Consider the following 12,275-nt stretch of genomic DNA (forward strand, 5'->3'; position numbering starts at 1 on the left):
ATGTGGCTGTGAGAGAGCACTTGCCTGCACAACATTGGAGTGGACAACACTGCTGCTATCTCTGCATTCCCTGGAGCTGTATGTCACGTACCATGGAGAGGGCACCTGCATTCAGTGAGGAGGAGAACCAGGCCCTGCTGGATGCCCTCCTACCAAACTACAGAAGCTGTATGGGAGAACAGGGGAGCAGGTGAGTGATGAATGTGTGAGTGTCACTACAGCCATTGTGGATTTGTTGAACAGACATGCAATGTGGTTTGGAGTGAGTGCTGGGTGTGTACATTGTGGTGTCTCCCATGCAGTGAATGATGTAGTTAAATAGTGTTCACTGCTTACCTGCATTGTGCTAACTGTGACATTCAATGCATTGTTAATCACACATTCTGCTGTGCCACACCTTGCATGTTTTATTGCCATGATTTACTGAGGTGTAACAGTGTTCCCCCCAGAGTGACAGATGAATGTACTCACTGTTGTTAATTGTTTTTGGTGACCTGTGTGGATGTAGTACAAATGCATGGTTTGAACTCATGGACATTGAAGAGTGTGAATGTTCGTTGTCACCTGGACAATTATGCAAGTCCTGTCAGCATCCTATGCCCTGTTGTCATAATTTATGTGGTGCAAATGTGTGTATTTGTGACATGGAGCAGGTGTAGTGATGTTGTTTCACTTTGTCTTCCTGACAGGTAACTGCCTATGAGAAGGGGGAGATATGGTTGGACATTGCCAGGGCTGTCAGGTCCGTGGGGGGCCCTCGCTGAAAGATGATGACCATCAGGAAGAGGTGGCAGGACATCCGGTTCTGGACCCGCCGTATCGCCCGGGTCCAGCGGAAGCTGTCACCTCCTCGCCGGCATGGCGGCGGACGTCACCTCACCCCCCACATGCTCTGGGTCCTGGAAGTTGTTTTTCCAGACCTCCATAGGCAGTTGCAGGAGGGACAGCAGCAAGGAGGGGGTAGGTACATGTCTGTTTGTTGTCTTGTGAGTCACGTGCAACCTGCGGTGCTCTGAAGCCTAGTCTGTGACATGTGTTGGTACCTTACCTGTTCCACGACCTGTGCACTGTGTTTGGCCTTCATAATTTTTGGCACTGATCATGAGTCTCAACATGGAGTTTAGCATGGGTCTACCTCAGTGGCATTTTTCCATGGCATACTTTGTATTTATCATGTGTTATCTACATGTGCACACTGTCCATGTATACCAGATTTGGCTTTTGCATACTCACACTGGGCAGTGCCTGTGTGCCTATTCACAAGAATATGTTGCTGGTTGTTTGAGACTAATATGGATGGCCAGCCACACGAGGTGACCTTGGTTTTATTTGAAATTTATGCACAGTTATTGATACCCTGATACCCTGATTCTGAGTTTTCACTTCTTGAGCTGTATCACTTACATTGACGGAGTGATGGGGGTGCTGTGCAGGAGAGGTGTGATGGGTCTGCCTGTTTAGCCTTGTCAGTGTTGAGTTGTGGATGTAATTTGGGATGTGAAGTAATCACTATGCACTTATCCTGTGATGCTGGACAATGCTGTCATTGGGGGCTTTACAGGCTATGTTGTTTGCTCACAGAGATGATTGTTCCCCATAGATTTGTGCAACATGAATGTATTGGGGGTGCAACGCAGTTTTGTCTTGGTGTGCACACTACTGTGTTCCCATTTCCCATGTGGTTGAGGCTGTGTCTACAATGCTGCAATGATTTTTATATTCACAATTGCAGGCACCTTAGCTTAGGCATTGTCCTGATTTTGGGCAAGTGGGACAATTCACTTGACTGCCAGTGTGTGTTATGTGCTTGCAACTGTATGATCTGGTGATAGTAGCCCCTGTGAGGAGTGTCACAAAAGTAGGGTGGTGATGGAGCGAGCATCTGTACCAATCAAACACTCACACACAGTCAACAGATCAGAGTTTGCTCCATCACCTTTCTGTTGCCCACTCTACCACCATAGTTCTGACATGGTGATGTGCAAATCAGTCTGACCATGTGCCTCATGGGAACAGTCCAGCCGTAACTGACAAGCCATGCCTTCCCTGGACTGGAAACAAGCTTCCTGGGACCGCTTTCTGGCATTACAGCCGTCTTCAGCCATGCATGCTTGAATCCAGATTTGGCTTTCACACAAGCCTGGCTGAAGATGGCTGTGATGCCAGTGACCAGTCCTAGAAAGCTTGTTTCCGGTCCATGGATGGCATTACTTGGCAGTTCGGACAGGACTGTTCCCATGTGGCACAGGGTCAGACTGATTTGCACATGCCCATGTCTGTACTGGGGTGGCAGAGTGAGCAACAGAACGGTGATGAAGCACACCCTGATCTGTTGACATACAGTGGCTCATCATTGTGACTCTCATTCAAGTTGTGGCCTGGTCTGTTACTTGTATCTTTGTATCCAAGGAGCATTGTGTCTATTACAACTGCGCAGTACTAGTCTTAACTATGAGCTGAGTTATGTGGCATGTTTCTCATGATGCATGCTATGATTTGCAATGTGCCCAAATGATTTTGTGCTCATGTGTCTGATGTGTACAGGTGACTGATATATTTCTTTCCTATCTCCTTGCCAACAGCATCATCCACCGAAACGGGAGGAGGCACAAGCACGGACCAGGCTTAGGGACCCAGCCACAGTACCACCAGTTTTGAGGAGTCGGAGGGAGCCAGTGGCACGGAGGGTGAGGGGAGTCAGGCGGCCAGACCTATTGAGTAAGACACTTCCTATCATGCAGACGGCTCGGCTTCTGACTCCCAGGAGGAGGCGGGAATATGCAGCAACAGCATCTACCACCACTATGTCTGTCCCCTCCTCCTCCAGGCCCATCTCCACCCTCCTAGTTGCAAGGGTCCCTTTGGTCCGTGCGGCCCCCGTGTCTCCTTCGTCCCAGGCACTGCAGCCCCTGCCCCTGTCTCCCCTGCTGCCCTCAGTGCCGAGTCTGTGGACCTACTCCTGCAGATTCACGTTGATCAGACGTCAATGCTGACTGTCCTCCATGGACAAAAACATATCTTGACACAGTTGTTGTCATTCATGGAGGGCATGTCAGCTGACATGTCTGAGCAACGTCGGAGTTTGTGGTCCCTAGACTCCTCACTGTCGGCAGCACTTGCCCTTCTGCAGCGTCCCACCCCCCACTCCTTCAGACCCATCCACATCCCCCTCTCCCATACCTGTCCACAGTACACGCAGACGCACCAGATCACACACCCAAACAGAGTCACCCAACACACCAACACAGAAGTCTATGCGCAGATCTCCAAGCACCCAATCTCAGGGGATGTAGGCACACCCACAGGGACTGGGGACAGACATCACGCACGCAGACACACACATATTCTGCAAGAAGCAGAACCCTCTAACTCCACTCCCATTAAGTTCCCAGGTGCAGGTGGGGTCTTGCAGACCTGGCAGCTGTGTGCAGCAGTGTATATGTTACCACCTTTGGCGCTGCACTCCCCACTGAGGATGATTCCCCGCCCTGCACCCACAACACCTACCCTTCCCTCTACTGTCCCTGTGGTGCCGGACCCTGTCCCTGATGATGTCCCCCACAGGTCACCAACCCTTTGAATCCTTCCTATGCAGGCAAGTTTGGGTTTGTGATACTCCACTACGTCCCCCAACAAGACTTATTTTGTGGACTGGCCATTGGCCTTGTTAGAGCCGGCACTCATTTAACTCATCTTTTACCTTTGGAGCTGAATAAAGCATTTTATTTTTCTTTCAAAAAAATGGTATTTCAGGTACTTGCTTTAGTTGCTGGGCGCCTAGGAGCTGGTGTCACAGGAATGTTTAGGGAATGTTATAGATGTCTATTTCATGATGGTGAGGAGTTGGACCATGGTGTCTATGTGACATCACAATGTTGCAGCAATTACTCTTTGTTTGTGTGTGTTCACTTTGCATTCAGACATAGTCCCAAAGAGTGTCCCTTCATCAGTGACACATGAGAACTTCAGTACAGACAGTTGCACAATTGTTGTGGTGACTTTTGTGTTGTTTTCCTATTTATTTGTACATTCCCTTCAGCAGTGGCCATGACTGCTCACGAATGAGTTCTGATCATTGGTATGTGCCATCCATGCTACTCACTGTGCTTGTGTTTGTAGTATGTAGTAAGGCCTTCATGGAAACCATCATACTTTTTCAGAGTATGCATGACAATGTTCTCAGCCTTGACTTTATGATTCAATTTGTAAGGCAGGGTATTTGTGCACACGACTCACATTTTGGTGCTTTGTATCTAGGGGTTTTCTACCCTGTTCCTTCCATGAGGGAGTACATGTTTCACCACCTGGACATTCACATCATGGCCAGGATGTACATGACACTTTTTAGTCCGTTTGTGCTTCTTTTGTTTGGTGGGCTGTTACATGACTAGACACTATTGAGTCATGATGGCGGGGTGTGTGGGTGCCTGCAAACTCCATGGGTGGATATGCATGTGGGATCTGACAAAACACCCACATGTGGTGTGTCATGCAGTGTGTGACAGGATACCATCCTCCGTGGAGTAGGTCACTGCTGTAAGTGATGTGTTGATGTGCTACTATCAGGAGTGTCAGGGGTTAGGGATGTACACATACAGCCATGTTGTTGTTGTATGATGGTGGAAATGCACACCCCCATGACTGAGCACTGCTGGGAGTCATATCCACCCACCCCTCCCATGTCTGGGCACTGCTGGAAGTCCTGTGCATACCCCCCCTCCTATGTCTGGGCACTGCATGGAGTCATATCCGCCCCCCCTCCTATGTCTGGGCACTGTTGGGAGTCATATCCACCCACCCCTGTCATGTCTGGGCATTGCTGGGAGTCATATCCACACACCCCTATCATGTCTGGGCACTGCTTGGAGTCATATCCACCCCTGCCCTGTCATGTCTGGGCGCTTCTGGGAGTCATATCCACCCACACCTGTCATGTCTGGGCACTGCTGGGAGTCATATCCATCCACCCCTGTCATGTCTGGGCACTGATGGGAGTCATACCCTGCCACCCCTGTCATGTCTGGGCACTGCTGGGAGTCATATCCAGCCACCCATCCTATGTCTGGGCGCTGCTGGGAGTCATATCCGCACCCCCTCCTATGTCTGGGCACTGCTGGGGGTCATATCCGCACCCCCACCCATGTCTGGGCACTGCTGGGAGTCATATCCACATGCCCCTGTCATGTCTGGGCACTGCTGGGAGTCATATCCACACACCCCTGTGATGTGTGGGCACTCCTGGGAGTCCTGTCCACACCCCCTCCTATGTCTGGGCACTGCTGGGAGTCATATCCGCACCCCCTTCTATGTCTGGGCACTGCTGAGAGTCATATCTGCACCCCTCCTATATCTGGGCACTGCTGGGAGTCATATCCATCCACAACTGTCATGTCTAGGCACTGCTGGGAGTCATATCCGCCACCCCTGTCATGTCTGGGCACTGCTGGGAGTCATATCCAGCCACCCCTCCCATGTCTGGGCACTGCTGGGAGTCATATCCGCACCCCCCTCCTATGTCCGGGCACTGCCCTCCTATGTCTGGGCACTGCTGGGGGTCATTTCCGCACCCCCCACCTATGTCTGGGCACTGCTGGGAGTCATATCCACACACCCCTTCATGCCTGGGCACTGCTGGGAGTCATATCCATACACCCCTGTCATGTATGGGCACTGTTGGGGGTCATATCCTGCCACCCCCTCCTATATCTGGGCACTGCTGGGAGTCCTGTGCACACACCCCTCCTATGTCTGGGCACTGCCGGGAGTCATATCCACCCACCCCTCCTATGTCTGGGCACTGCTGGGAGTCATATCCTCACCCCCCTTCTATGTCTGGGCATTGCTAGCACTCATATCCACACACCCCTCCTATGTCTGGGCACTGCTGGGAGTCATATCCACCCACCCCTTCTATGTCTGGGCACTGCTGGGAGTCATATCCGCACCCCCCTCCTATGTGTGGGCACTGCTGGCACTCACATCCACACACCCCTCCTATGTCTGGGCACTCCTGGGAGTCATATCCACCCACCTCTGTCATGTCTGGGCACTGCTGGGAGTCATATCCACCCACCTCTCTTATGTCTGGGCACTGCTGGGAGTCATATCCACACACCCCTCAGATGTGAGCACCGTACCCAACATAAAAGGCGTGTATGCGGCTCGTATCACTATTGCAATGGTGATGTACGCGAGCATGTGACGCACCGTACCTCAACATTAATGGCGTGTGTGCGGCTCATATCACTATTGCAATGGTGATGTACTCGAGCGTTTGACGCACCGTACATGTACACTTCCGTTGTTGCTGTACGTTGTACTCACCGTCTGCGCCGTCGTTGGTTTCTGTTCACCAGGTCGTATGCGTACAGGACTGGGATGACACGGCGATTGGGTTTATGGCGTGTCTGTGGCGTACCTGGGTGCGGTTCGGACCGGACTCTGCTTTTACGGTAGTTTTCAGCTCCTGTAGCAATAGGGTCGTACGGAGTGTCGCCGAAACGAATCGCACATGCTGTGCCGGAAACTGATGCCTGTTTACGAACGTTTGCACATACAGGGTGACCCGGATATGATTCGTATGTATTTTTTGTTCGTATGGTGTTTGTTACGAATCGTATGTTGAAATGCTTTTGGTTATGATCGTACTTCATCGTACGTACGGGGACGGTGTAGGTGTACGAATCGTATGGGAAAAATGGACCGTACTGCGATTCGTGGGGGATTTTACCGGATCGGAATTGGCCCCTTTGTGTACTACCATTTTAAAAAAAATACATTTCATGTATTTTTTGGGTGGGATTGTAAAAACACATACTCTGGCTTCTATGTTTTAGAATTTACTCTTAGATGAACAGAATAGCTTGGAGGGGGTGTTCTAAACCATTTTAGGACACTATTGTAAATTTCCCGATTCATGCCCTTATATAGATATAAATCACCATATCCTTATATAGACATAGAAATCATAATAATATTTAGGCATAGCTCATGCAGTCCAAATACGGCAGGGCTAGTTCCACTAGTTCCAAAAATATACAACAATTTCTTGGAAAACTCGGCTTCAGCAGCTAGGGACTTTCCTTTGCTTGAGAACTGACTTGTCCAAGAACTCCTGGAGTTTTCAAAGAACCGAGAGTCTTTAATGACGTTATTATGTCCACCTTTACGTCAGACTCAGCAACTTCATGGTATAAATATGCTCACACTCGCCCAAGCAAACATGCGGTGGTTCGGAGCAGTTCGACTATCTACTTGCCCAACGCGCCCTGCTACAGCAAGTGCCGAAGGAAGCCGACCCTCCTGCAGACGCACTGAGAGAGACGCTGTCTTTTCTCCTGTCGAGAAATCCAGCTCCAGTGTTTCCAAGCTACCCTTGCGGGTTGTTGGGAAATCGAGTCTCGAGACCGACCTTCTTCATTTTAAACTAAGGTATGGAGCTGATTAGTCCCTTAGAGAAATCTTGGGCAGATTCTTTGCAAAAGAATACTACTTTTATGCTACACATCACTTATTCCTTCCCTCGTACTAAGCTTAGGTTAGGTACACTGGGGTAGGCGCATTTTAGAAGCACCAGTTGAGTACTTTTAGCCTTTGTTATTTATGTATGTATTTATATATGGTTTAGGAACCATACAATGCTCTTACAGTATTATTTTATTCTACTATTTATACTGTATGCATTATATTTTACAACCAGTTTTATGATTGTAGCAGTTCATTTCTTATGCTTGAGAAAAAAGACTTTTCAATAAATCCTTTTATTGAAAACGCCCATCTTTGTATTTTCTCTGCACCTCTAGTGAACCGAAGCATGCCCGATTGACTGAGTGAAATATCTATCTAATGTTTCCACGACTCTGAAGATATGTTTTATCTTGGGGAAACAAAGTTGTCATGTTTATGCGGTTGTCAGACACTAATCCCTTCTTGTGAATTTGAGAAAGTTTCTAGTGACCTCTGAGCTAGCTGACACACACAATTAAGTCTAGTACATTTGATAGAGACCTAGTCGACCTCAGTCCTACGTCTAATCTATAGGATATACTATTCCAATGCGCAAAGCCTATTGGGAATATAGGAACTACTTACAAGATGGCTTTACTTTGCAATTCAATCAATCAATCGGGGAATTTTAAAGTCCGCTACTCACCCGTGAGGACCTTTAGGCGCTGGAAGGGAGGGGTTGCAGCTCACGGATATCCAAAAAGCCAGGTCTTAAGGCTCTTCCCGAAGGTGTGCATAGTAGGGGAGCATCTGATGTTGACTGCAAGCTCGCAATTCTATATTTACTTTTCTAAGTTGCTTCTTCCTAAATTTCATTCTCTTTATCATTCTTTTGTTAAATCTGCCTCCTCTTCAGGCTCTTTTTAGATGCTCTTTTTGTCTAATTCCTAAGGAAGGAGAAGCGTGCCATTACTGCAAAAATGATAAGCCCATTTCTTTAGGTAATTAGGACTATAAGATTTTCTCTAAATCATTGGCTTTTAGGTTAGAACCTTTTCTCTCCGACCTTCTAGGAAAGGACCTATCGGTTTTGTAAAGTTGTGATATCTCTTGGATAACCTTCGCTTATTTGTTTATATTATTTCCAAATCATCTAGTGTGTCCGAATCTATGGCAACTATAGCCTTAGATGCTGAGAAAGGTTTTGACGGGTCTTTCATGTTTCATACACTTGCCTGGTTTGGTTGTGTTCCAAGCATTATGCCCTGCATTTCTGGTTTATATACCTCCCAACAAGCACCTATCAGTGCTAATTGGATGACTTCTTCCTATTTCTCTCTTCATGGGGGGCCCTTCAAGGATGTCCTATGTCTACCTTTCTTTTTAACCTAGTGCTTGAACCTTTTTCTGTCTAGGATTAGACACAACATAAATATTCATGGGTTTACTTGTAATTCTCAGCAAGTTAAATTAGCAGTTTATGAAGACAATATTGTATTATTTATGTCCCAACCTCATTCCTCTATTCCAGCCTTCTCTTCAGATGTTTCTTCTTATGCATCTGTTTCGAGCTATGAATTAAATATTGAGAAATGGGAAGTTTTACCTCAGAATAAATTCACTTTCAAGCAGGATTACTCTTTCTCAAATGTTACATGGCAATCTAAACAACTTAAATATAGCGCCCTTCAGTTCACTCAGTCTTTCTCTTCTTCCATTTCTATAGCTTTATACTTTATTCGATACAAGTATCATAAAAGTACATACATTTGGTAAGAAGATAAAGAATAGAAAGTTTAGGAGGCACAATTAATAGCTATTTCATAAGATAAAATACAGTTAAAAGACAATAAAAATATATATATATATACAAGTTAAAACAAGTATTTTACAATCTCTCATTCAGTAGACAGTAATACCCATGCAAAGATTCTACTCCTACGGTCTCTATGCGTTATTAAAATTTAACAACTTAGAGGGGGTAAACCAAGCACTTGAAAGGTATTTAGCAACTCCACATACAACTGCTAGAGAAGTTGTATCAGTTAAGAAAATGCGAAGAGCAACCCTAAAATCTCTGACCCCTAACATCATGCCTACTGGTTTCAACCATTTTACTCTCGCTTTCTTGTATGCTTTGTATCCAAACAAAAAATGCGGCAAGGATTCAATTTTGCATGGGCAGCTTGGACAGGCGCCGTCCACAGCCCGCCTTCCTTTCCAGCCCTTCACAAATTTATTGAGTGGAAGTGTACCGTACCTCATTTTTAAAAAGATAACTCTATCTTTAGGTTTTTGAATAAAGTCTAAAAGAGGTTCAAATCTCCTAATGGGCTTGTGCTCTAGAAATTGGGCAGTTAAAACTCCCCACTTTGTGCTCCTGAGTTCCTCATTTTCGATCCATTCCCAGTAAATTTTCTTGATTACTTGTTTTGGCGGAGGGGATTGTGTGGTCCAGAATTCAGCCTGTCCCAACTTTGTGACCAGCTGTCTGAGTTTAGTTAGCCACTGGATCTTATTCGCACCATTTAGTGTAATAAGTTCGTCCATTACCAATGCATAATTTGCTAATTCTGGGGTCCTCCGTAGGCGCACCCAGAATAGCAATGGGCGGATATGAACTATATCTGAAATCGTGCTTTTACCCATATCATGAAAGAGTGGCTTCAATGGGGTTGAAGTGGGGAGAGAGACTTGGGCCCCGATGTAGGTGGGCCAATACCGATCGGTAACGGTCGAAAATACCGATTTTCGGCCCTTACCGATCGGTATCCAGCCATCGTGATGTAGGACGCTAAAATCCATCCGATTCAGTATTTTTACCGAATCGGTATAGTTACCGAATCGGAAATAAACTGATTCGGAAATACACCGAATCGGTAACAGAACGAATCGCTAACATACTGAATCGGTAAATATACCGATTCGGACCATGTACCGAATCGGTAGATATACCGAATCGGTAAATAGTCCGAATCGGACTATCTACCGAATCGGTAGAGTTACCGAATCGGTAAATTACCGAATCGGACAGGCAAAAACTCTGATTGAGATGTAGGGAAGCACAGAAATTTTGAGGCAAAATCGGTATTTCAAATTCGGTATTTACCATGGATTCCAATCAGGTGGTAACCAACTGCAACCTATAAAAAGAGACCCAAAATGCAATGCAACTTGCAGGATGGCAGCATTTTATGTCATTGCAAGGCGGCTACGGCTACAGCAGGAAGGAGAGAGGGAATGGCAAAGAGAGGAACAGGTCTACAGACAGAGGATCACCCTGTTCATGCTCACAGAGGCAGAGATCCTATAGAGGTACAGGCTGGACTCAGACACCATTCTGGAGCTCATCAGGGACCTCAATCCACTGTGGGACCACCCCAAGGGCACACGCCATCCCAATGCACGTGCAGGTGCTATGCAGCCTACACCTGCTTGCGTCTGGCAGCTATCAAAGTGGAGTCGCTGCGGTAGGAGGGGTGACCCAGAGCAGCCGGTCAAGGTTTTTCAACAAATTTCATGACGCCATGATACAGAGGATGAGCCAATACATTTCTTTCCCTGCAACCCATGCGGAACTGGTACAAACAAAAGCAGACTTTTACCAGATGGCACAATTCCCCAACATCATCGGCTGCATTGATGGCACGTACATTCCGATTTGCCCCCCTGCTGGCACACAATACATATACCGCAATAGGAAGTCCACGCACACCATCAATGTGCAGGTGATCTGCAATGCTAAGTGCACCATCACAGACCTGGTAGCAAAATTCCCAGGGAGTACCCACGACTCGTACATTTTCCAAAACAGCGGCATCTATGCACGGCTGACGGCTGGGGAATTTGGTGAAGGATACCTCCTAGGTGAGACACATCATCAGACCCCCATAACAAAAAGTAGCACTGTAAAGTACATGTATGCATGTGAGTAATGTTACCCCTTTTCCTTCTAGGCGACAGTGCATATGCCCTCCGCTCATTCATACTCACCCCCTACCTCAACCCCTCTACACCCAGCCAAAGGAGGAATAACCGGGCCCACAAAAGCACAAGGAATGTAGTAGAACGGACCTTTGGCATCCTGAAAAGCAGGTTCAGATGCTTGCACAAGAGTGGAGGTGCAAGGCAGTATACCCCCATCACCAGCTGCAAGATCATAGCTGTCTGTGCAATGTTGCACAACCTTGCGGTGAAGAAGGGCACTGAGGTGGAGTTGTCAGACTACGAGGACCATGACGACGACGTTGCTGTGCCACAAACACAACCTGCTGGGGTGTCTACGCCAAGTGATGGCAGATACAGACGTGAGGAGATAACAGAAAACTATTTCTGAGTGAGTACAGATGCACTGACAGGTCAATGGATGTGAACAAAAAAAATTTAATAATGTTGGCACAACGTTACAGCACTGATGTGCAACAAATTAAATAAGTACAGTAAAGGTGGGGAATGTAAATGGGCCGGGTTGCCTCACCCACCCTGGCAGTCTCACTTCTTGCTGCGCTTAGCTGACCCACTTGGATGTGGCTCACCCCCTTCTGCGTGTCCGGCTGCCTCAGCGGAGCGCCTGGTGCTCCGGCGCGGCTCAGATACAGCGCTGTCCGGGCTGCTGCGGCTGCTGCTGTCCCCAGCCTCGGCCACGTCCAGGGCAGGATTCACCACCGTGTTTGAGATTATTAGTGCCTCCATGGCAGTGGTGATGCGGGCCATGCCCCTGGTCACCTCTGCAGTGTTCTGAGTGAGGCAGTCCTCCATATTAGCCCCTCGGCGGGATAGCAAGGGGGTTGCTGTGGCAAGCCGGTTGATTTCCCGGTTTTGCACGCGGG

Source organism: Lissotriton vulgaris, chromosome 1_1 (assembly GCF_964263255.1).
Source record: "Lissotriton vulgaris chromosome 1_1, aLisVul1.2, whole genome shotgun sequence".
NCBI classification, from domain to species: Eukaryota; Metazoa; Chordata; class Amphibia; order Caudata; family Salamandridae; genus Lissotriton; species Lissotriton vulgaris.